Source organism: Hyperolius riggenbachi, chromosome 6, assembly GCF_040937935.1.
Source record: "Hyperolius riggenbachi isolate aHypRig1 chromosome 6, aHypRig1.pri, whole genome shotgun sequence".
NCBI classification, from domain to species: domain Eukaryota; kingdom Metazoa; phylum Chordata; class Amphibia; order Anura; family Hyperoliidae; genus Hyperolius; species Hyperolius riggenbachi.
The window spans coordinates 114404895-114427084 of NC_090651.1; the positions used below are offsets into that span (position 1 = coordinate 114404895).

General features: G+C 42.7%; 1 protein-coding gene across 5 annotated transcripts in view; it reads left to right on the top strand.

Moving 5' to 3' along the window:
• Positions 1-22190, top strand: part of EVI5 (ecotropic viral integration site 5) — a 279915-nt gene that overhangs the window by 66485 nt on the left and 191240 nt on the right. The window lies entirely within an intron of this gene.

Below are 22190 nucleotides of genomic sequence, written 5' to 3' on the forward strand. Positions count from 1 at the left end.
CTGTTACAGTTTTGCCGGATCTTGTGTCACCTGTCTGTTTTTTGTGCAGTAAAGAAGTGTGATGCTGTCCAGTGAGCAGACAGGTGGCACAAAAAGTTCAGCATGGTGGTCACACTTTTTTGCCTGCACAATGTAGCAAAGCTTTGTGAATAATGGCCCATACTCACGGGCGAGAAATGTTGCCTGTCGCCAGCACACGTGAGCGTGTGGGCGACAGGCCGGCGACAGCTTCTCGCCAGGTCCCTCCGCGTACACACGCGGAAGAGGGACCAGCGGCAAGGCGGAAGCTGTCGCTGACGTTCCTCCTCCCCCCGCCGGAAGCTCCATGTACCTACATGGAGGTTGCTGTCGCTAGTCCGCGTACTCACGCGGACTAGCGACAGTTGCGGCGGGGGGGCAGCGGCGACTGTCGCCATGCGATTGAAACTTTCAATCGCATGGCGACATGAGCGGCGGGCGACAGTTCGGGGTGCGCGCGTGTGCGACGGCCCATACTCACGGGCGACCTGTCGCCGCAACACGCACGCGCCGCGTGTTGAGGCGACAAAAGTCCCTCGTGAGTATGGGCCATAAAACGTGTAGCTCAGAAGGTAAACTTTGGCAAGTAGTATTTGTATTTGTTTGGCTGGATTTCCGACACCTAACAGAAACCTGTTTATGGTTCTCTCAGGCCAGCTAAAGGCGTATAAAGACACCAGTACCTACTACTTGTAATACATCTGGTCATGGAAAATACTGTTTATATGCACAGACCACACCTGTTCACATCATTAGCTAAGTGTTCTAACCATTCACACCTTCATCCAGGTAATTTATACAACTATATCTGCATAACAAGTCTCAGGGACTCTAAACCCTTTGATGCCAGAAGAAAGTGAATTGGCCATACTTAACATTTGCCTATCCTGTACCTCTTTGAGACTGAAGTGTGCAATTGGGTTAGTGATGAAAGTAAATACATTTTCCAGTTGAAACTTTTTTTTTCCTTTGGTTATATGTTTTTTTTTTTTTTTGTTTTTTTGTTTTAAAATGTCTGAAGCCTGGTACACACTTTACACTTCACCCAAAATGATTGCTTATAATAGTTTTGTGGGACAGATACCTATACAAACCTCTGTCTGCCCTATGCATGAGGGAGGGGAAAGGGCAAACCGGCTTTCTAGCTGCAGTAATATATAACAGCAGCAGTTATGTGTGGTCTTCCAGAATGTCAGATCTAGCACCCAATCAGTGTACATTAATGGATACCTGTCTGCACACAGTACAGTGAATTGATCATGGTTGATATGGACAGAAAAGGTCTGAGTTGGATGTGTGGCCTTAAAGGACATCCAAGATGAAATAGAACGATTTTACCTATGGCTTCTTCCAGCCCGCAGCAGTCTGTGGTTACTTGGTGTAGTTCCGCTGTCCACTAGTGTGTCGCTAGCCCCCCAAAAGATAATCGACCACAGTTGGGGTTGCAGGCTATTGCCAATGCTTCCATGGCTAGGAGCATTCTGCACTTGTGCAGTTTAAGGGCTCGTTTCCACTAGAGCGAATCTGCATGCGTTTCCTGCATGCAGATTCGCTCAAACAATACTAGTGGATGGCGCCGTTTCCACTTGTCAGGAATTCTGTTCGGCTCGCTCTGCAGAAAAAATCTGCACAGCAGAGCCGTCAGAATTCGCACGCCGCACACCCGTACGCGAATCGTCGGTCATGTAACTAAATAGGAAAACCGCAAGCACTTGAGTCTTGCGGTTTTCCCGGCGTTTCCGCGTGCGATTTCGTTAAAAAACCCATGTCAATGCTTGCCGGCATTGACATGGTTAAAATCGCAATGTTAAAATCGCAAACGATTCCGCGTGAAAATCGTCAATGAATCCACAACCGTATGCGGATTCGTTGACTCGTTTTCCGCGAGCAAATCGCGCCGCACAAGTGGAAACGTACCCTAAGTCTTTGTGAACTGTGCAAGCACAGAATACTCCCGGTATCCTAGGAGTGTAAAGGAGTTACATGCATAGTAACTCGTGACCACAGCTGTGATGGCGCATTGGGGGGCAGCTGTACTACACTGAGGAACCAGATCGACTGCTAGGAGCTTGAAGAAGCCCCAGGTAAGTAGATCTAAACTCCTTATCTTGGATGTCCTTTAAAGTTGGATACATGTTTTATGTCCATTAGTACTGTTCTTGGACAGTTATTAAACAGATGGCTAAAAGGAACAATCTCCATTCCTGTCAGCTGCCGTTATTTGCAGCGTTTGTTGTTACAGGAGCAATGACTTCTGACAGATTGAGGCTAAATCTCATGGAAAGTCAGCAGTGTGGACGGTTCATTCATTTTCAGATTCTAAATTGTTCTCCATCAACGCCTCCCTTGCTGGTCCCAGATGACCCCTGGGCCTCACTATTTATACTTTGTTCATGCAGTCCGCTGGTTCTGCAGCATAGCAAGTAACACGGCTGTAAAATGGAAATATAAAAGGAAAAAACAAAGCATGAAGTGAAATTTAAAATTGTCTCACATGTTCCTATGTTGGGAATAGCACATTTTAGTTTATCAATATTAATGTGTAAAGTGCCAACATATTCTGTGGTGCTGTACAAAGTGAGAAACAAACATGTGGTACAAAATAATACATATAAAGGTATACCCCAATATACAAAATACAGAGTCTGTACAAAATACAGAATCCGTGCAGTGCAGAGATTGGTAATTAGTGACAAAATTGATATAAATAAATGTGTAATTCTAGGTACACATTATACAATTTCTCTGCCAGATCGATTATTTCCAACATGTCCAATCGTGTTTTTTTTTTTTTTCCTCTCGATTTTCTGGAATTCAGATCAGACATGTTAGAAATAAGCCATCTGGCAGGTAAATCTGCCAGAAAATTGTCTGGTGTGTATCTAGCATCACAGAATCAAAAACACAAAAGGGTGAGAAAGCCCTGCCCTTGCAAGCTTAAAATCTAAAGTGTTAGTGAACTATTAGTTTAATTGCCATTGTTTTTATTAAACCATCAAAATTTCACCTCAGACTCAAGCAAATTTTGTTCGGATCTGACGTGGATACAGATGAGTTAGTGTGTACACCTATATATTTTTTCTTTTCAAATTCCAATCAGATTTCCGATCATGTTTCCAATTGGATATTGCAATAAATAATCATGCTAGTCACATCATGCACAATGCTATACGATTGTAGTATGATGGGGAGGCGGGTCGACCATCTACTCCGCGCAGATCGATTCCCGCTCGTCCCTGTCGGCGGTCCTTTTCAGCCGCTCGATTCCCTGCCATTGTCCGCCGGCGGGGATCGAGCGGGCGCGGGTCGAGCGGCATGATCGGGCCAGCTGAATATTATCAGCTGGCCTGATCAGCTGGTCGATACACGGTACAGAAACGTACTGTGTATCCCCAGCATAATGCTGGGGATACACTGTACGTTTCTGTACCGTGTATCGACCAGCTGATCCGGCCAGTACCGTGTATCCCCAGCATAATGCTGGGGATACACGGTACGTTTCTGTACCGTGCATCGATCTGCTGATCTGGCCAGCTGATATTATTCAGCTGGCCCGATCATGCCGCTCGACCTGCGCCCGCTCGATTCCCGCCGGTGGACAATGGCAGGGAATCGAGCGGCTGATAAGGACCGCCAGCGGGAACGGGTAAGCCACCTCTAACCTTTTTATATGCAGGGAAACCTTTTCTGTTGATGTAGCGATAGTTGGTGCAACCACAACAATAATTTCCAGTCACTGGTACTGTGTACTCAGTCATTAGTGAGTCTTATCACCATGATCCTTAAATGACCTGTTATCAGTGAGAGAGGTTTTCTGCAGAACTTCTGCTTAATGCTGGGTACACACAATGCGAATTCCCGCTCGATCGGCGGGATCAATCGATTATTTTAGTTTTGATGAATACAGCCGTCGATTTTGCATACTTAACATGAAAAAATCGATGGCTGTATCGATCGAGACCCGATCGAACATGTCGGAAATATTCGATCAAAAGGGAAATCGCATAGTGTGTACCCAGCTGAAGAGGCCCATACACTGGTCGATTTCAGCCATTGATTGATTGATTCTATAGAATCGATCGATTTAATCTATCTGACAGGATGGAAAGTCTAGGTCGACCACATAAACTAATAGATTTGCAGCAGATTTGACCATCAGATTTCTGTCAGATGCCTGTCAGGTTGGATAATGCATTTAGATCGATTTTTTTTTTTTTTTTTTTTTTTTTCCCCTCCAATAGATTTCATTGTGAAATCTATTGGAAATCTGTTCCTAGTGTGTGACACATATTAGATAGCTTCCTGTCAGATTTGACTTGACAGGCCTCTGACAGAAATCTATCTGAATCTGCTGCAAATCTTTAAGTGTATGGCCACCTGAAGGCTCCCTGCACACTGCATGTGTTTCCGATTCTTTAATCGTTACTGCATGCTGCGTTTTTTCCTCCGTTTTTCTGTTGATTGCATTCATGGAAAATCGGAATCGCAAAATGGATTTGCAGTGTGTAGGGAGCCTAAGTTTCGATTTGACCTATACATAGCAGGTTCATTCACAAGGCAACCTAGGCAGGTGTCTGGGGCTTAGTGGGTGTCAGGGGGCACAACTCCCATTTTCTGTGTCCCGTCTCCCAACTCAGATTGCCAAAAGGACCACTTCACTCTTTGCTTGTTGCTGTATGATTGTTGTGTAACTGGGTGATTTTTCACTGCACAAGTACGATTTCTCACAGTATAACAAGAGTATTTCGTACCGGGAGGCCATTGGGACTTTTCTGCACTGTCCCGATGATATCACAATGTGCACAATGCAAATGGACCCTTATTGTTCATAAATGCTTTTCAAACATTCTATAATGCTTTTAATTCTAAACATAGGCAGGTCTCCTACTTACAAACCAGTGGAGAAACTAGAATAAATCTACTTCCGGATAACTCTGGAGTTGGACATATAGCATACACAAGTTGTGCACGCAGGATGTCCTGTTTTATATTAGCCATTCTGTGATTTTAATTTTTTTTTTTTTTTTTTTGCACTGCCCAAACTACCTGCACGTTTTTGTTTTTCCCCTGTGTTTTTATCAGTTTCAATTACTTTGATGATTGTGGCACTTCAGTGTTCTCCCCAGAATTTTTTTCCAGCCGGGTGGCATGAAATAGTAGCCGGGTGGCATGAAATAGTAGCCGGGTGGGGCGAGTTGAAAATGCAGGGCAACTGTGCTTACAGCATAGGAGGAGGTAAGGATGTGAGCTGATGACAGCCGGGTGGTCACCAAATCTAGCCGGGTGGAGCACCCGGCTAAAAGAGCCTGGGGAGAACACTGCACTTAATATATTTGATTTTTTTCACATCATTGTACACTTTTGAGAGATTTTTTTTTTTTTTTTTATTCGAATGTCTTTTTTTTGATAGGTCTTCCTCCAATAATATCTAATGCTAGGTACATTGAAGCAATTTTCTGAAACATTTACTGTCAGATCGATTATTTCCAACATGTCCATTCTGGTTGTCTGCAAAAAAAAAAAAAGTGGGATAAACAAATGTCAGCGCTCAGAGTCCAGTCCCTTGAAGGTACAGTTCCCAGCAGAGGCTTTATGCACTGAAGCCTCTGCTGGGACCTGTACCTTCAAGGGACTGGACTCTGAGCGCTGACATTTGTTTATCCCACTTTTTTTTGCCTAAAACGAATGCTATTCACAGCAGCCTGGAAGCGCTCAAACTTGTTTAACCACCTGAGCGGTCTGGACGAGCTGAGCTCGTCCAACACCGCCGGAGGTCGCCGCTCAGGCCCTGCTGGGCCGATTTTAATCAAATAAAAAGCAGCACACGCAGCCGGCACTTTGCCAGCCGCGTGTCCTGCCTGATCGCCGCCGCTCTGCGGCGATTCGCCGCGAGTAGCGGCGAAAGAGGGCCCCCCTAGCCGCCTGAGCCCTGCGCAGCCGGAACAAAAAGTTCCGGCCAGCGCTAAGGGCTGGATCGGAGGCGGCTGACGTCAGGACGTCGGCTGACGTCGATGACGTCACTCCGCTCGTCGCTATGGCGACGATATAAGCAAAACAAGGAAGGCCGCTCATTGCGGCCTTCCTTGTTTATTCTGGGCGCCGGAGGCGATCGGAAGATCGCCTCCGGAGCGCCCTCTAGTGGGCTTTCATGCAGCCAACTTTCAGTTGGCTGCATGAAATAGTTTTTTTTTAATTTAAAAAAAACCCTCCCGCAGCCACCCTGGCGATTTAATCAGAACGCCAGGGTGGTTAACCCAGATCTGGGCACTGAAGCATCTGGTGTCTTTGTCACTTATCTTGACAGTTATTCTATATTCTGCTGTATTTTATTGGTCTGTGTGCGCTAGTGTTAATAGTCTATTGTATTCCTGTCAGATGTTATGATGCATTTTTGCTTTCACTTCTATGGAAAATTGGTCGGAAAATCGATCGGAAATCAGATCGGACATGTTGGAAATAATGAACCTGACAGTAAATCTGTCAGAAAATTGCATCGTGTGTACCTAGCATTATGCTAGGTACACACCATACAATTGTCTGTTAACAGAAAATTGTATGGTATGTACTTAGCATCACTCACTGAACAGAACAGATGATTAGTTTGCTGCATCTGTACCTGAGAAACTACTGAAGCCAGCCTGTAATAAGTCATTGTGCTCAATTGTGTGGCTAGTATTAGCCTCCTGCTAGGCTCTGTTTATGCAGTAGTAACAATGGGTATCACTTGGGCAAAATCACATCTGACTTTTTCCCACTGGACTCATTAGTCAGGACTGTATTCTTTGATTTGCATAAATGGCAAATGTAGGTGACCGTCATCAGATCTTTGTCTTAATGTAGTTTGTTTTTTTTACTGGTGTAAGGGGGCTGTTTTACTATCACTTGGTCATATCCCTCTTTCCACTCTATGCTGCTAAGGCTAACGGACTGTAGTTGGCTTTGCCGGGGTGTGTAACATTTTCTGCAGACTTTTTTTATCTAACCTAAGAGAAAAGCAGCACAGGAGCAGAAGTGACTTGAACTTTGTGGGAGAATGGAGGTAAGTGAATCACACACAGCACACTGCTGTTCTTCCTTTACATTGCCGTTGCTAGTGGTCACCACCTTTTATAGGAAATCTATATTTTTTTAACATTTCCTCTAAAAAGGAGATTGACTGACTGAGCCCCAGCAGGTCCCTTTTATCATGTAGGAAAGTGCAGCCAGGCCTTCCACATCCATTTACGCACACTCGCGCAGCTACGCCACATACTCTCTGCACCAGTGCAAACGACAAATCATGGTCATGTGTGGAACGAATTGGGACTTGCATAACAGTGAGACAAGTTCTCAGAGGCTCAATACACGCCGTTTTAAAATGTCTGTTTAATGGTAAATTTGCCTATCCATAAGCTTTGCTACATTTTATAGAGACACCTCAAAGTTGCTTTAAAGGAAACCAGAGCTGAAAAATAATTTATGTATACATACCTGGGGCTTCCTCCAGCCCCATCCGCACGGATCGCTCCCATACCACCGTCCTCTTCTACCTTCAGCTCTGGCCGGTATCGGGACCCGTTACTTCAGCCTGTCAGTTTGTCAGTCGGTCAGTCTGCGCAAGAGAAGTGTGCCATCTACGTAACTCTGCAGCAGCCGCTGGGGAGATATGTAGACTGCACACTTCCTCTTGCGCAGACTGGCCGAAGTAACGGGGCCCGATACCGGAGCTGACGGCGGCGTGGGGGCAATCTGTGTGGATGGGGCTGGAGAAAGCCCCAGGTATGTACAAATCTTTTATTATTTTTCAGCTCTGGTGCACTTTAAGTTCTTAAAGGGGAACTGAAGTAAGAGGTATACGGAAGTTGCCATGTTTATTTCCTTTTAATCAATACCAGTTGCCTGGCAGCCCTGCTGGTCTATTTCTCTGCAGTAGTATCTGAATAGCACCAGAAACAAGCATGCAGCTAGTCTTGTCAGATCTGACTTTAAAGTCTGAAACACCTGATCTGCTGCATGCTTGTTCAGGGGCTATGGCTAATAGTATTAGAGGCAGAGGATCAGCAGGGCTGCCAGGCAACTGGTATTGCTTAAAAGGAAATAAACATGGCAGCCTCCATATACCTCTCACTTCAGTTCCCCTTTAAGCAGAGTGCTGTCTGTAAACCTTGTGGTACACAGAGGATATCGTAACGTGATCTGCATATGACTAAAATTGGGGTTCCAGGTCTATTTATGATAATGAACCCAGTGCAGGCCTTTAGTGTGGAAGAAGTAAATTTGGTTAATGGAGAGCCGTGAAAGTTTGGGCACCGCTATAGGGTTAGACATCGGCAGGAGTATTGGTAAGGGAGTATTGGTAAGGCTTTAAAGGAGGGGGGGGGGGTTAGGCATTGGAGGGGGGTGGTTAGGGTTGGGCATCAAAGGGAGCGGGGTTAGATTTAGGCACCAGCAGGGGGTGGTTAGGCTTTTCCATCCAAATCTGTGTGAATCCCATAGCATGGCATGGCACGGCACGGCTCATGGGATTCGTCAGCGTAACCGCAGATCCGGAAGTGCCGCCATGCGTCTCGCAGATGCGTCCGGATGCAGTGGAAACGGGCCCTAATACTTTGTTATAGACCCTGAACAAGCATGCAGATCAGGTGTTCTGACTGGAGTGTGACTAGCCTAGCTGCATGCTTGTTTCAGGTATTTGATTCTGATACTACTAAAGCCATAAAGATCAGCAGGACTGCCAATCAACTTGTATTGTTTAAAAAGACATCATTATGGGCAGCCACCATATGCCTCTCACTTCTGGTGTGCTTTAAAAACAATCTGAGTGAAGGTGGTGATCATTAACATTGCTGCTGCCTCTTTGTTTGGCAACTTAGTGGTTTTTTTTTTTTTATTCAAAACATTTTTTTTCTTAAGGCTACTTTCCCACCAAGACGTTGCGTTTTAGGGGACGTTATGGTCGCATAACGTGCTCCTAACGCAATGCATGGTGGTGTTGAAGTTGGACGTCAGATTGAGGTGCGTTATGCAGCTCTCAAAGCAGCCGCTCCAGGTTAGTGATAGGAAGTCCGGATCTTTTTAAAGATTCGGATCATTTGAATCAGATCATTGAAAAGATCCGGATCTTTGAACCAAATCATTTGCATAATTTTACTAGGGAAGCAGGCTGGGTGAAATGACTAGCAGGACAGGACTTTCCCTGCACACTACATTCTGTATGTTCCTGTTTCTTCCAGACAGACATCTACTGTGAACCGAATCTTTCATTGTGATGATCCGGATGATTCGACTCACAAAAAAGATCCGGATCAAATGAATGATTCTTTCATGATCTGGACACCACTACAGTCCCACCACGAGTTACCACAGTGCAGTGAATATTAATTAGCCATGTGGCTGGCCGCAGAGGAAAGGGGAGACCTCCTCCTCCAACATTACTGAGCATGTGCAAACAGTCTAACGTGGCTTAGCCCATTATAACGTACAGCATGCAGCACTTTGTTTAAACGTGCTGCGTTACTATCTAACCCAACGTGTGTACTGTGAACAAGCACATTGATTTTACAGTGCTGTGAGTTAGGCTGCGTTACTGGCTGCTGTAACGTGGGACTTTAACGTCCCACTGTGAAACCAGCCTAAATGTAGTTTAACCATTTATGCCTCCAGGACGTAGTACCTACGTCCAGGAGGCCGCGTGCGCGTCCGCGCGGCTCCCGCGGCCAATAGCCAGGCAATCAGTGAATCGGGCTATGGTGCCCGATCACTGATTCCTCTCCCCCGCTGAAAAAGCGACAGCTTCTCTCGGAAGCTACGCTTTTTCTGAAGCTATGTCCCTCTAAGCGTACATTGTACACTTAGAGTGACGTCATGTAAACAAACTCAAGATTGCCATCTTGTGGCCAAAAAGTAAAACTACAAGTAAAAGTAAAAAAAATTACAATACACAAATATTTCCCCGAATAAAACACTATTTATATCCCACCCTCCCAAAAATGCCCACATAAAATGTTTAAAAAACAAAAACATTACTATAAAAAAAAAAAAAACACATAAATATTTACCTAAGGGTCTAAACTTTTTTTAAATATCTATGTAAAGATGAAATATTTCTTTCTATTTTTTTTTTTTTTTTTTTTTTTTTTTTTTTTTTTTTTAAATAAGCTTGTAAATAGTGATGGATGCAAAACGGAAAAAATGCTCTTTTATTTCCAAATAAAATATTGTCCCGATACATTGTGATAGGGACATAATTTAAATGGTGAAATAACAGTGACAAATGGGCAAATACAATACGTAGGTTTTAATTATGGAGGCATGTTTTATTTTAAAACTATAATGGCCGAAAACTGACAAATAATGAATTTTTTCATTTTTTTTTCTTATTCTTACTGTTAAAATGCATTTACAGTAAAATGTACCCCCCAAAGAAAGCCTAATTGGTGGCGGAAAAAACAAGATATAGATCAGTTCATTGTGATAAGTAGTGATAAAGTTATAGGCTAATGAATGGGAGGTGAACATTGCTCGGATGCATAAAGTGAAAACGACTGAAGGCTGAACTGGTTAATTTACCATGAGGTTTTTTGGCAGATGGATAGCTCTATAGTTAATTTCCGACAGGTCTGATCTGATTTTGATCGATTTGCTCATAGAAGTGAATGGAAATCGATCGGAAAAAGGAATATGCTGAAAAAACTCATTGTGTATTCCCAGCATAAGATTGCTTCCCAGTCATTAACTCAGTGATAGACATTCTTAGTAGAAAACTCAGAATGCTCTTGTGTGATATTTGCTCTCAGTATTTATAGATTGTTTTTTAGATAATTAAAGAATGATACAGTATAAATAATATGTATGCAAACACATAAGAAAATGGTCTTTGTGTACCTTGACAGGTCATTTATGTATTGGAATAGGTTTCAGTTGTAATGGAGCAGTCGTAAATCTGTACTATTTTAGTGGTCAGTTTCCCATCTCTTCATTGAATTGATGGCTTCCTGCAGGGGGCGCTGTGTGTGTAGCCAGAAGGCAGGCCATGCATCTGCATCAGATTGAGCAATTGCAGCACAAAGGAGAAAAAGATAAAAAAAAAATCTTTTGTGATCTGACATTGGGTGTGTGGCTAGCCTTACCATCTTTGAGTTTTGGACTTTCACACAGAGAGCTCACTTATTACGGTAGTATTGCATGGTTTTTGCCATATTATTATATTTTTTTTTTTATATATAGCGTCGACATCTTTTGTAGCGTGTACATAGTACAAAACAAATATTGGGAAACATCTATACAGTTATTCTCTGACTTACGAACACCTGACTTATTATTATTATTTATTTATAAAGTGCCAACATATTCCATGGCGCTGTACAATGTAAGAAAACAAACAAGGGATACATAATGATACAGACAATGATATACATCAAATATGAACACTGATACAAGATACAGCACTGCTGAATACAATTTGATTTAACATGATAAATTATATATGCTCAGCGCAGAGTCCAAAGACAAAAGACGAGTCTTCAGCAGGCAAATCTCCACCACAATAAATATTGGGTTCACGGCACAGCTCTGCAATTATGGATACCCAAAAAAGGAAAGAGGCTTACCAGCTGGTGACAACCCACATTATAAGGTTGTATCAACGCTTTGGTAGGACATCAGGAAGCAACAGTCTGTCCAGGATCCACCAATTCAGCAATGATTCCTCTCACGAATGGATATCAGTAAACATCATAAAAAACAAACAAACGGCAACTCTAAAAGTGTAAACCGTTTAATATAGAGTTTTCATAGTAAAAACAGCTTAAAAATAGCATAAAAATAGCATAAAAACAAAACTTACATACGGGGCCCATGCAATGGGAACCCCGAGATAGATGCACGCGTGTATGGGTCAGCAGTAAAGGACAGTATGAAGGTGCCGCCCGTCTCCTTCCCTGGGAAGGAGACAGGCGGCACCTTTATACTGTCCTTTACTACTGACCCATACACGCGTGCAACTTTCTCGGCGTTCCCATTGCATGGGCCTCGTATGTAAGTTTTGTTTTTATGCTATTTTTAAGCTGTTTTTACTATGAAAACTCTATATTAAACGGTTTACACTTAGAGTTGCCGTTTGTTTGTTTTTTATGAAGTTTACTGATATCCATTCGTGAGAGGAATCATTGCTGAATTGGTGGATCCTGGACAGACTGTTGCTTCCTGATGTCCTACCAAAGCGTTGATACAACCTTATAATGTGGGTTGTCACCAGCTGGTAAGCCTCTTTCCTTTTTTTGGGTATCCATGATTGCAGAGCTGTGCCGTGAACCCAATATTTATTGTGGTGGAGATTTGCCTGCTTTTATCCTTTGTTGAAGACTCGTCTTTTGTCTTTGGACTCTGCGCTGAGCATAAATAATTTATCTGTTTGTGAACTCTGGACATCGTTCTTCTCTCAGCAGCGGCCACTTTGTTTCCTTGGCGCTGATACACATATGCAAACTTGATTTAACATGATGACTAAAATGTATAAATGTCTAACAGAGTGCAAGCAATTAAATTAATAACATTCCATGACACAAAAGGGTGAGAGCCCTGCCCTTGCGAGCTTACAATCTAAAGGAATGGGGTGGAAACAAGAGGCGGGGGAAGTATACAGTATATGTACAGGCAGTGCGTAATTAGGTTATTTAGTGGGTTTATGGCCTAAGCTAGAGTATATGCTTGTCGGAAAAGGTGGGTTTTGAGGGAGCGTTTAAAGATTTCAAAGGTGGGAGAGTGGCGGATGTGTTGTGGAAGGGCATTCCAGAGGAGAGGTGAGGCGCATGAGAAGTCTTGTACACGTGAATGTGAGGAGGTAATTGTAGAAGAGGATGGAAGAAGCTTGTGTGCAGATCTGAGATTGCGGTTGGGTTGGTATCTGGAGACTAGTGAGGAGATGTACAGGGGAGAGAGATTGTGGAGAGCTTTGTAGGTTAGGGTTAAGAGTTTGAACTGAATCCTCTCATTAATTGTTAGCCAGTGAAGAGCTTGACAGAGAGGGTCAGCAGAGGGAAGAGCGAGAGGAGAGATGAATGAGTCGAGCAGCAGAGTTCAGTACAGTATTGAGCGGTGCTAGTCGGTTAGTAGGAAGTCCACCAAGCAATATATTGCAATAGTCCAATCAAGATCTAATAAGAGCATGTACTAACATTTTGGTTGTGTCATGGGAGAGAAAAGGTCGGATACGTGCTATGTTTTTCAGTTGGAAATGGCAGGAGCTGGTTAGGGAGTTAATGTGAGGAGTAAATGAGAGAGAAGAATCAAATATTACCCCCAAGAACCGTGCTTTGGGAACTGATGTAATAGACTTGTTGTTAACATTTATTGTAATATCAGGCAAAGGGGTGGACAGGGATGGTGGAAAGACTATTAGTTAAGTTTTATTCATATTATTTTTAAGAAGCGAGAGGACATGAAAGAAGACATAGCGGACAGGCAGTCGGGAACCCGTGTGAGGAGGGAGTTAAGGTCTGGGGCCGAGAGGTACAGTTGTGTATCATCTGCATATAGGTGGTATTGGAAACCAAATGAGGTGATTAAGTTACCAAGACCGTGCATGTAAATGGAGAAGAGGGGACCAAGGACAGAGCCTTGAGGTACCACTACAGACAGAGGATGTGAAGAGGAGGTCTGATCTGAATAAGAAACAGTGAAAGACCTTCCAGAGAGGTAGGAAGTTATCCAGGAGAGAGCGAAGTCCTTTATTCCTAAAGATGAAAGGATCTGTAGGAGTAGAGTGTGGTCGACAGTGTCGAATGCGGATGACAGATCTAGAAGGATGAGTATGGAATAATAGCCTTTGGATTTAGCTGTGAGGAGATAATTAGCTACTTTGAGGAAGAAGTTTTGAATCGGGATGATACCATTTATTGGCCAACTTAGAGATGGATAAACAGTGAGCTTTCGACTTATAAAAAGCCTTGGTCGGACTGGTTCCTGACCAAAACTGAAAAACACAGCTTATATATACTGACATACAGAGGAGAAACATTCTTTAGCAAACATAAATGTAATTAAATGCCTTAACTGTTACTGAGGAGGCTTTCCCAGGCATCCTATCTAAATTGATAAGATCAATAGAATCCTCAACATGACATAAAGTAGACTCTAGTGATGAAGACACTTTACTGCTTCTACATTAGCTACTTTGGTGAGGGCTGTTTCTGTGGAGTGGTTTGGCCGGAAGCCAGACTGGCTCTGATCAAGCAAGGAATTTGCAGATAAATACTGACTTAGTTCAGCATGAATGTGGCATTCAAGTAATTTAGAATGAATGATCTGCCGATATGAACTGCATGAATTCTGTGATTCTGTGGGAGCAAGTGATTTTTTTTTTTTCTCCAAATTGATTTTTTTTTTTTTGAGAATTTTTTTTTCTTTAAAAATCTAAGCAAAAATGTATTTTTAAATTTGTATAGGCAGGTACAGGGGGCAGAGGTGACATGGGGGGGGGGGGGGTGAAGGGCACAGTGGAGGTACAGGGGACAGAGATGGCACAATGTTCTGACTTAAGAATAAATTCAGGTTAAGAACGAACCTACATTCCCTATCTCGTTCATTAACCGTGGACTATCCGTACATGAGAAGTTCAAGTGCACAGTCATGACATTTAATAGTACAAATACATAGTTAATGTGCAGTTTGAGATATCTCAAAACACTGGGAGGAGGTCCTTGCAAGCTTACAATCTAGAGAATAGAGGAAAAACTATGTGAAATCACATACAATGTAAATCTATGGGCCACACAAAAATCGCTTTGGTTACAAAATGCAATATACTAAATTTGATATTCCAAATGACCATATATTTCAGAAACTGCTCTACTTTTTCCCTACACCTCTGATATTTAGGTTGATTAAGAGATTAGCCATTGCAGGTTAGAGGATAAAAGACCAGCTTGGTTTCTCCTGTTCCTTTATTTAGTATAGAGCAGAGTGAGCCTGTGTCTACACCCCGCAGGGAATCTTAGCATGGGGCTGGCTTGCTTAGCTGTGGTCCTTTCTCAGGGCTGTATATCAGTGATGCTGCAGATGCAAATGCACAGCAGAAACCAAAGCTGCTATTTTCAGCTCCACTGCATCACACATTTACATTCTGCGCACGCAGAGGAAAACACGCAGGGCTTGTGCTATGACAATGTCTTGCTGCAGTTTATTAAACACTGATGGGATCTGAAGCCTGCTCATTTTTGAGCTGTTTAAACTGTTTTTGCAAAAGCTTAGTAAAAGCTGCATAACTGAATATGGAATCAGGAGCTGAGCCTAAAGCATGGGGGATGGAATATTTACAAAATGGGAATCAAAAAATTCGAATGGTAACCAAAAGGACAGTGCAAATATAAAGCCTTCCAGTGAGACTTGTTTTTTTGAGCAACAAGAGAGGATTATAACCCCTCAGTGTCGTACTGCAGTAGATTGGGGTATAACTCTAAAGTGAATGCACTGTGGGAAGTTTGGGGTACAATACAGACTCGAGCGGCATGAAAGGAAAGCTCTCCAGTAAGCCGCAATCATGTAATAGGAATGTAGGCTAGCCGTAATCTAAAACGATGCTCAAAGTGTAAATGGCTTACTCTGCCTGAACTGAAATATACTTTCCCTGTAATGCCTGGTACACACCTAGCAGTTTATTGTCGAAACGATAATTTCCGACAGGTTAAATCTGGTTTCCAATTGTTTTTCTGATCGATTTTGTATCAAAGAGATCGGAAAATCAAATAGAAAAACAGTCTGTAATCAGATCAGACCTGTCAGAAAGTATCTGTTTGACTGGTTTATCTGACGGTAAGTTGCATAGTGTGTTCCAGCCATTAGCCTAATACCATACTGCATTGTATTCCTGCCATACACCGTACAGCAGATGCACTGTCGCCCTAGTTTAGAGGACTACGTTGTTTGTTCCATCCAGGGCTGTGTTGGAGCAATTTTGGGTACTTCGAGTCGGAGTTGGATTCGTGGTTTCATAAACTGAGGAGTGGGATGATTCTTGTACCGACTCCACAGCCCTGGTTACATCAGATGTCATACACGACATTTTATGTATATGCCCACTGTCCGAAATCCTCACTTACCGCTTAACCGTGCTGTCCACTTATCGGAACAGAAGCAACACGCATACAGTATATGAACAGATCCTATTCTTGGCATAGGATATATAAACCCTTGTATTAATCCGCTGCCTTTCAATCCATTAAACGGTCTGTTTTCACACACGTTACAATATTACTTTGTTACGATTCAAACAATCCGATCCAATTTTTTTAAAAGACAACTAAAACATATATTAGCGCTCACTATGCGTGGCTACCTTAATGACAGCCTAATAATAATCAACACTGCACGGATAAACCAGATACAGTTATTAAAGTCTGATAGACTATTCAAACACCCAGTTCATTTAAGTGGAGCGCTCCCTGCTCTCTGTGGAAAGCCAAGTATGAAATAGTAGATGGTATGGGTTCAGCGCTCAAAAGACAGTCTCTGGTGCAAGATCTTGTGATATAAAACACATATAGGGGGGGTATGCCAAGCAGCACTCCCCCTCAAGCTGAATAAACTCACCGGATCCACTGGCCGGATTGGGCCCGCAATCGCTTTAGGGGTATGGGCCACCCCTCAGCCGGTCCTGCCGATCTCAGCTGGGCACTTGTACTCCTAGTCCAGCAGAGGGTCCACCCGATATGGATAGTAATCCAGTAGTTTAAGCCTCAAGGAAAAAACCGCTTGACATAGCGTAAAAGTATAAAGGGATTCCCATGTTTATTAAAAAAACACACATAAAAGTGCCAAACAATCAGCACACGATTCCATAAAAATATACAGTCCAGGTGAAAACGAGTAAGCTGATATATGGGGAGCACGCAGCTTTAGCTAGCGTGATGGCCGGTCACAGTTCCGCCCCAGCCCTTCCCCTACAGCGAGCCGCTCGTTAGTTTGGAAGCGTGTACCCGACGTCCACCGCGTCCGATGACGTCACACGCAGCGCCGCTCCGTAGCTCCGCCCAACGCGTTTCGTTACTATAGTAACTCATCAGGGGCTACGGAGCTTCGGAGGCGACGTATCTTTATACCATAATTAGTGTCATGCGCAGTAGATTTACCAAGCGCAACCAAAGCTGCCCGCTCCCCTCACATACACCATGTGTGTTAGGATCAAGCAACATATTAATATACATCAATGAATATCAGTCAATAAATCAGCTGAGAACTAGTGTAATATATGGACATAAAATTTGGTTTTAAACAGGATGCAACATAATAAAATTATATTAGGGCCACTTGGTGGCAGTATACATTACATAAATCAATGTAAGCACAATACTAGATAAATTATGCCTGAGCCATACTCTGTCCTTACGTTATGGCACTAAACATAAACCAGACAATTAATATATAAAAACAATTATCATACTCACAATCTCGGGGTGGTTGCAGCCTAGCTGGTACTGATGTAGCAATTTAGATCAATGTCAATATTCATGCCAGCCGGCTGCAAACACCCCATTCTATGTATCCACTGCGTCTCCAACCTGGACACCTCACGAGTGCGATTAGATCCCCTCCAGTTTGTTCTGACCCTCTGTAGCCCACAATTTTTTTAAAGCTTTGTATAAATTGTTTGAATGACCACACACGTGTGTTCAAGATTTGCTGCAAGCAAGGACTTGGAGCGCCTAAAATGATATCCCTGGGACACCTCCTCCCACTGTCCCTAATATGCATCAGACAAAATGTTCTCGTGTAATGCTCCCACCTGCAGCCCCTCATTGCATGAGCAAAGAACTGGCAAGTCGATTGTTTGATTTATATTATGAACGAATTATAATTCTTGTTAGTCTCAATGTTGAACTTAATTAAAAATATTGCGTAGTGCTTGGGTATTTATAGAGCACCTTGACTTTCTATTATGGATCTAAATTACATATTTAATTCTACTGTATTGGAATGCACTTTATTATTATTACTCCTATCACTGCATGCTGTAGCTCTGACACACTGAAAGCTGCATGGTGTTTAACACATGATCTATGTAAAGAAACTTTTTTTTTCTTTCTTTGGTTTCTCAAAAGGGGTTTCTGTGTGCAGTATGAGCCTCCCACACACGGAATAAAATCTTCTCAAAACGTGTTTTGAAAAGGTCTTTTCATCATTTGTTTAATTTGTAGCAAATCAAAATATTGCTGATATTGGGAATCTGACCCTTTTTGATTTCTTACTTTAAAGAGGAGCTGTTAGGTATAGGGTCTCAGAGAAAAAAAACACATATATCAGTAGCTAAATATTGGCTGTACTTACATTACATATGCATTTCACTGTCCTCGTTTGGATTTCACAGAATTTTTATATGGTATTTGCAGAGAATGATGCTCCTGACAACTCGTGGCAGGTTCCATGTTTGTCTGTCTTGAATGAAGCCAATTGTGATGTAATATCCTCCCTTACCTTGCTTCCTGATGTTTCGTCTCACAAAAAAGATCAGGATCAAAGATCCTAATGGTTCATGATCCGGACAACACTACTGGGCAGTATATATTAATTAGCCATGTGGCTAGGAACAATAGCGACTCAGAAAGTATACTCTAATTTTCAGTGCTGTGAGTTTTAGGCTGCTGTTACAAGCTGCTGTAACATGAGCCTGTAACTTCCCACTGTGAAAGCAGCCTTAGGGCAGCATATGGAAATGAAGGGGAGGACCAAAGGAGTGCACTGGGGAGAAGAAGCAGCCCCAGAATGCTTTGCAGTATCTGTTATGCATCCTGCCGGCCTCCTTAGGAGCTTGGGAATACAGAGCCTTGCTGTTCAGCAAACCTCAAAGTAAGAGAGATTTTTAACTTCAGTATTGCCTTTTTGGCTTCCTTCTAAACTGTTTAACACAGGAGAATAGAGCAAGGCTTGGTGTACAGAGGCACCAGAGTAGAATAAAAACGTTTAAAAAAACTTCTAAAAGAGGGGAATGTTCAGGTGCACTTACCTCCCTCAAAAATATAAAACTCAATTGAGTCACAATATATCAATACAAAAATATTTTATTGAACTCCAGTTAGTGCAACGCGTTTCGCAGGTGTGGTCCTGCTTAATCAGGCAAACAGGAGTATAACTATAACAACAACAACAAATAACATTTGTAAAGCGCTTTTCTCCCGTGGGACTCAAAGCGCATAAGCATGGCTCAGACCATCGTGGTACAGAGGAAGAAATTTTATAAGTCTGGAAATGCCAGGCTAAACAGGTAGCTTTTCAGTCTGGATTTGAATAGCTCCAGGGATGGTGCTGTCTTTACTGGGTGTGGTAGGGAGTTCCAGAGAGTAGGGGCAGCATGGCAGAAGGCTCTATCTCCAGATTTTTTGAGGTGCACTCTGGGAGTGACCAAGTTTACAGAACTTGCTGATCTGAGGTTGTGAGAGGTGTGGTGCAGCTTTAGCAAGTCCTTCATGTATCCAGGGCCCAGACTGTGCAGGGATTTGAATGTCAGCAGTCCAATCTTGAAGAGTATTCTCCATTCTACTGGTAGCCAGTGCAGTGAGCGAAGGATCGGTGTAATGTGACAGTGGCGAGGCTGGTTTGTTAGCAATCTGGCAGCAGAATTCTGCACTAATTGCAGGCGACGCAGGTCCTTTTTGGGGAGGCCAACATAAAGGGCATTGCAGTAGTCCAGTCGTGATGTGATGAAGGCGTGGACTAGGGTTGGAAGATCCTCTGGGGGAATCAGATGTTTAATCTTTGCAATGTTCTTCAGATGAAAGAAGGAGGATTTAACTACAGATGAAATTTGGTTTCTGAAACTCAATTCCCCATCGATTAGTACGCCAAGGCTGCGCACAAGGTTGGAGCTGTTTATGTCTGAATTCCCAATCCTGATTGGTGTTGCTTTAGGATAGAGCTGTTTTGATGGCGGGCACTGGCCTTGGACAAACAGGACCTCAGTTTTGTCAGCATTTAGTTTCAACCAGTTATCATTCATCCATGCCTGTAGCTCAGCTAAGCAAGAGTTTATTTTTGGGGTAGGGTCTGTTCCACCAGGTTTGAAGGACAGGTATAGCTGTGTGTCATCGGCGTAGCAGTGGTACGTCAGGCCATGTCGTTGGATAAGTGTGCCGAGTGGCAACATGTAGATTGCAAACAGCAGAGGGGATAGGATTGATCCTTGTGGCACTCCGAATTGTAGAGGTGCAGGTTTGGACATTATAGGTCCTAGGGATACTCTGTGTTCTGTCAGTCAGGAATGATCTGAACCACTGGAGGACTGATCCACTGATGCCACAGTACTCCTGCAGTCTGTTAAGCAGGATTTCATGGTCAACTGTATCAACTGTTTTAATAATTGTTGATTTTAATAATTGTCTGTATATATTAATTATTTATATTGTGTGAATAAACGACTTTCTCCAAGTCATTCACTGTCCGCTACCCTGCTTATCAGCACACACAGAACTGATCCCGGGTCTCTGAAGATACGCTACTGTTTGTTTGTTGTTGGCTAGACAGAATACCGTGTGTTTAACCGTTTTATTCGCAGGACTAGTCAGTCAGTTAGTGGGCTCCACGGTCCCATGGTAACCGCGGTGGTGGCAGTTTACTCTGAACCAGTGGGTGAAGTTGTAATCACCCGTGTCTCACAGGCTCCCTTCTGAGTTGTCTGCGGCTAATTCTTAACGGTTCCTGCGCATTGACTGCGACCAGAGTTCGCACGATCTGTGCGCTGGCACCGTTTAGAAGGCTAAGTGCGGTCAGCCACTAGGGCTCCTGTGACAGTTAACTATAAAACAAACAGAAATATATACAAACATAATGACCCATAGAAATAGCTTGAAATGAAGGCGCAGTTTAAAAACATGAGAATTATGGCCATAAAATAGTACTATATGTTATACTTACTAAACTGACTATCCTTTAATCTGGAAGCTGATGAACTTTATTATATCAATTGACAACTATGGATATTTATTAACTTTTGTGTACACTTTGGATTCTTTTGCATATTTTATGATCAATTTTATGAGCAATTTTTAGACAGAGCGAGTTTTTACTACACTGCGACCAAAAATGTTACAATTTTATCATGTCTTCTCATGTTTTTAAACTGCGCCTTTATTTTAAGCTATTTCTATGGGTCATTATGTTTGTATATATTTCTGTTTGTTTTATAGTTATACTCCTGTTTGCCTGATGAAGCAGGACCACACCTGTGAAACGCGTTGCACTAAGTGGAGTTCAATAAAATATTTTTGTATTGATATATTGTGACTCAATTGAGTTTTATATTTTTGAGGGAGGTAAGTCCACCTGAACATCCCCCTCTTTTAGACGTTTTTTAAACATTTTTATTCTACTCTGGTGCCTCTGTACACCAAGCCTTGCTGAAATCTTGAGTCCACCCTCGGTGTAGGGGTGCTACCCCGTTTCCTATCTACAGCGAGCGACATCTTAAAAACCTGAGTGGGGTCAGGTTCTAATACTCCCCACCTGCACTTGAAGTGGTTGCCTATGGGTAACCCATGTTTGTGAGTATATCTAAATATTTTGCTTTTAACCACAACCAACTTAACAATACTACACTATATCGGGCTCTCGATTTCTCTTTGTTCTTCCAAGCACAGGAGAATAGAGGTTTAAATTGGCTTTTGCAGCCTGACAGTTACTCTTTAAAGAATAACTATTGTGAAGAAATGTAACATTGTATACCTAAATGTACATATGTACAATTCTCCCGTAGTAAAATGAACTACAAATTACATTTTTCCTATGTCGCTGTCACTCACAGTAGGTAATTAAATCTGACAGATCTGGCAGGTTTTGGACAAGTCCATCTCCCTATGGGGGATTCTCCGTTGCGCAGTCCAGCTCTCAAATTAGTGTGCAAACAAGTATGGAAGCTGGCTGACCTCTTCGTACAGATCCTTTCCAGGGACAATTTTTTGTTGTTGTTGTTGCAACAATAAAGGTAATGCTGCGAATCCCTCATGAGGAGATGGACTGATCCAAAACCTGCCAGGTCTGTCTGCTTTTTACTAACTACTGTGACAGCAACGGAGGAAAATTTATAGCGCATTTTGCATTGGGAGAAATTATGCTACATATGTATGTATTTTAAATCTAACAATTTTTTGCGCTACTGGTCCTTTGTGGCTTTGTAATGAAATTTCATTGATCATTGAAGCACAAACAGA